The following is a 4,331-nucleotide window of genomic DNA, read 5'->3' as shown; positions in this document are numbered from 1 at the left end:
CATCAGATCCAAACTAGAGGTGGCTGTGAGCCACTTGAAGTGGGTGCTGGGACTCAAACTAGTCCCTTGTAAGAACAGTACCTGCTCTTAACCTCCAAGCCATCTTTCCAGACGTATAAGCCTTTATTTTAATGATTCTTCTAAAAAAAACCTTACATGTGATGAGATGAGTGTGGTGGCATGTACCTTAAATCCCAGCACTCAGGAGACAGAGGCCAGCAGATCTCTGTGAGTTCAGTGCCAGCCTGGTCTATATGGCAAATTCCAGACTACCCAAGGCCACATAGTGAGATCTTGTCTCAAAAAACCAAAACAAAAAAAGGGCTTCTGTCATGAGTGGCACACAAAGTGCAACTTGATTGCTCTGCATGCGGAATCAACATCAAGAGACTTCGGAAGCATAATTTCTCGGTAACTGGGCAGCTAGTGATCGTTGGTCCCCATGTGTGTGTTGGGGGGGGGATAACCAAAACAAGGCTGGGCGGTGGTGCACACCTTTAATCAGAGCACTCGGGAGGCAGAGCCAGGTGGATGTCTGTGAGTTCGAGGCCAGCCTGGTCTACAGAGTGAGTTCCAGGAAAGGTGCCAAAGCTACACAGAGAAATCCTATCTGGAAAACAAAACAAAACAAAACAAAAAGAAACAAAAAAGTGTATGTATGTGAGTTCCAGAACAGTCAGTGATACACAGTGAAACCCTGTCTCAAACAACAACAAACAAACAAAACACTAAGGGTTTTTTTTGTTTTGTTTTGTTTGTTTGTTTTCATTTTTCAGATAGAGTCTCACTATGTAGCCCTGGCTAGCTTGCAACTCCACATGTAAACCAGGCTGGACTCAAATTCACAGGTGTACCTCTGCCTCTAAAGTGCTGGAACTAAAGGCATCTGCCAGCACACAGCACTAATTTTTAAAAATTATATTTGTATGTGTGTGTGTGTACTGTGTACATGCCACAGCGTGCAGGCAGAAGTCAGAGGACAACTTAAAGGAATTGGGTCTCTTCTTTCAGTATCCAGCCCTGGGGATCCAATGCAGGTCACCAGGCTTAGCAGTAAGTACTTCTTCCTGTGAACAGATATCTCAACAGCTGTCCCAGATTTTTATGATAAAACATTAGGGGTGGGGAACAGTACTGAGAAGACCACTCCTTACTGTCTCATCCTGAACATCATTGTCACATCCACAGCCTGTCATCGGAACCCAGCTGGTTAACAAAAGTATGGGCTTGTTCATTTGAAGGAAGTGGCCATGGGCACAGACCTTGTGTGGGTTAAAGGCGAAGTTTCCCTGCACCCAGTGTGGGCTCCCTTCTGCTCTGCCGGAGCTCAAGTTTCTGTCTTTCGTACCTTTTTTTTTTTTTTTTTTGGTTCATTTCCTCCTCCTAGAAGAGCATATGTTCCAGAAGCTTCCTTAAACATGGTATGTGGGAGGTAAAACTTCTTTGAGGACTTACTTGTCGGAAGGCATTCTTATTTTACCCAACCACTTGATCAATAAATTGGCCAGAAGGAGGATCCTAGCTTAAACATAATTTTCTTAAAAAATTTTTATTTATGAATTTATTTTCATTTGTTTTTTGAGACAAGGTCTCACTATATAGACCAGGCTAGCCTGAAACTGTGTCACAGAGATTTGCCTGTCTCTGCCTCCCATGTGCTGGGATTAAAAGTGTGAACCACCACATCCAGCCTAAGAATTGTTCTTTAAAAAATGTATTCATTAAAAAAAATTATTTCATACTGGGCAGTGGTGGTGCACACCTTTAATCCCAGCACTCAGGAGGCAGAGACAGGCAGATCTCTGTGAGTTCGAGGCCAGGTCTATAGAGCAAGTTCTAGGACAGCCAGGGCTACACAGAGAAATCCTATCTCAAAACAAAGCAAAACGAGGATGTGAGGGCGGATCTGGCTGCGACATCTGTCACCCCATTGATCGCCAGGGTTGATTCGGCTGATCTGGCTGGCTAGGTGGGTGTCCCCTTCCTCCCTCACCGCTCCATGTGCGTCCCTCCTGAAGCTGCATGCTAGGTCGAAGAGGACAACCTTCCCCGAATAGAGGAGGACCAGTCAAGGGTATATGAGTAGCTGTGCTCCCCTGCTAGAACCTCCAAACAAGCATAAAAAAAAAAAAAGAAAAGAAAAACGAAACAAAAATATTAGTTTTACATTTTATTTTGTGAGTATGTGTATGCAAGTGCCACAGTGTGTGTGTGTGTGTGTGTGTGTGTGTGTGTGTGTGTGTATGCAAAGGTCAGAGGATGACAGTGTGGAGTCAGTTCTCTCCTTCCACCTTTACTTGAGTTCCAGGGATGGAACTCAGGCCACCAAACTTGCACCATTAGACAGCAAGCACCTTTACCTCCTGAGCCATGTTGCTGGCCTTCCTGAGGAATTCTGAAGGCATCGTCCCTCAAGTGTAACTGCTGAGAAACCCAAAGCCATTCTCATTTCCTGTTCCCTAAGATTTTGTTTTCTCTTGGGAAGCCAGAAGGATCTTATCTGTCCACACTGCTCTGAAGTTTTACAAGTATGTACGGTGCAGTGGATCAACTTTCCTTCCCTGTGGGCACTTTCCATCTGTGAATGGCTTATCCTCCAGGTCTGGGAAATTCCCTTGGAGTAGTTCCATAAATGCTTTCCTTATTTGTTTTCTTTGTTCTTTACTTTCTAGTGTTAGGATATTAGGATGGTGGGACTCCCTGGTCTGGTTTTCTTTTCTAAAAAAAAAAAAAGGATTTATTTTAAATTACGTGTATGTGCTCATGTGCGAGCGCGTGCACAGACACACACACACACACACACACACACACACACACACACGTGAATGCAGGTGTCTGAGGAGGCCAAAGGTCTCCTGGAGATCACCCTGGAGCTGGAGTTACAAATGGCTGTAAGCCATGTGATGTGGGTGCAGGGACCAATCATCTGCAAGAGCAGTTTGTGCTCTTAGGAGCAGTGAGTAGGTCACTTACCATGTTAAGTGTGAAGAACAGCAGGTGTGAGGACCAGAGTTCCAATCCAGAACCTGTGTGTACAACAGGAGGGCATAATGACTCATCTGTAATTCCAGAGCACAGGTGGTAAAGATGGGATCTCCAGGGCAAGCTGGTTGGCTAGACTAACCGGAATTGGAGAGTTTTGGGTTCATCGAGAGATCCTGCTTCAATGTATAAGGCGGAGAGCAACTGACAAATACATTTGATGTCAACTTTGGTCCTCTATACACATGTGCACACACAAGTATGCCCATGCCACATGCCCACACATGAAAACGCACATATGCGCGCACACACACACACACACACACATACACCAAAAGTATCTTTAATGCTTCAAACAAGCCACCTCATTTGTGAATGAATTATATCCTTACCCCGTTATATCAGCAACCTGCCTTTTATCCTCATGTTTATTATTTTATTTTAACGATATGGTACATGGATTTTTTTTCTTCCTTATAGTTTTATGTTTATTTAGTGCCCCACCTCCACTTTAAGACATAGTCTCACTGTAGCTCAGGTTGGCCTTGGATAAACTTGGGATCCTTCTGCTACCACCTAACCAGAGCTGGGGGATTCCTGGTGTGCATGCACTATCACATCTGTTTCACGCTGTGGTGGGGGATCACACCTAGGGCTTCATACATGCTAGGGAAGCACTCTACCAACTGAGCGACATATCCAGCCCCCCCTTTGAGACGTGTAGCCCAGGCTGGGTCTTGAACTCCACATATACTTGATTGAGGTTGATCACCCTTCAGGATTCTACTGCATCCACCTCCCAAGGGCTGGAATTACAGGTGTGCCACTAGGGCAGGTTTGTGATGGGCTAGGGTTGGAACCCCAGGCTGTACTACATGCTGGCAGGAATTCTAACTGGGCTACATCCCGGGGGTCTGGGGGGAAATTGGAGACTGGATCTCATTGTAGCACAAGCTGTATAGAATTTTCTACAAGGGCCTTATGCCATAGCATATTGTAGTTATCACAAAACAAAGGGTCTCAAGAATCTCCCCATGGCGTTGGCAGGAGTGGAGGAGAGAGAACGGGGCCCTACCAGGGACCCGAACTGGTAACCCGAAGATCCAGACACCTACCTAAACTTGGTCACGCCCGGGACGCATTAGCGTGCCAAGATGGCGGACGCCCCGCCCCGCGGCCCTTCGAGGCGCGTTCGCCGGCGGGAGCCGAGTGCTTCCGAGCTTTCCCGAAAGCCCGTGGAACGCAGGAACGGAGCGGGCGGGAGCGGGCGGGAGCGGCCCCGCCCGGAGCCTGGGAGCTGCGTCGACAGCACCGAGGGGGAGGGGAGGCCGGATGTGAGTGGAGCGGCC

General features: G+C 46.9%; 1 non-coding gene across 1 annotated transcript; it reads left to right on the top strand.

Moving 5' to 3' along the window:
• Positions 1-316: 316 nt before the first annotated feature.
• On the top strand, positions 317-450 carry LOC131898718 (U11 spliceosomal RNA). Its single transcript, XR_009376020.1, has one exon. It is a non-coding gene; the product is annotated as a U11 spliceosomal RNA (small nuclear RNA).
• Positions 451-4,331: the final 3,881 nt, after the last annotated feature.

The sequence above is a fragment of the Peromyscus eremicus genome, chromosome 23 (genome assembly GCF_949786415.1).
Source record: "Peromyscus eremicus chromosome 23, PerEre_H2_v1, whole genome shotgun sequence".
NCBI classification, from domain to species: domain Eukaryota; kingdom Metazoa; phylum Chordata; class Mammalia; order Rodentia; family Cricetidae; genus Peromyscus; species Peromyscus eremicus.
Note: the sequence above shows the minus strand (reverse complement) of the source record. Positions and strands in the feature narration are given on the sequence as shown.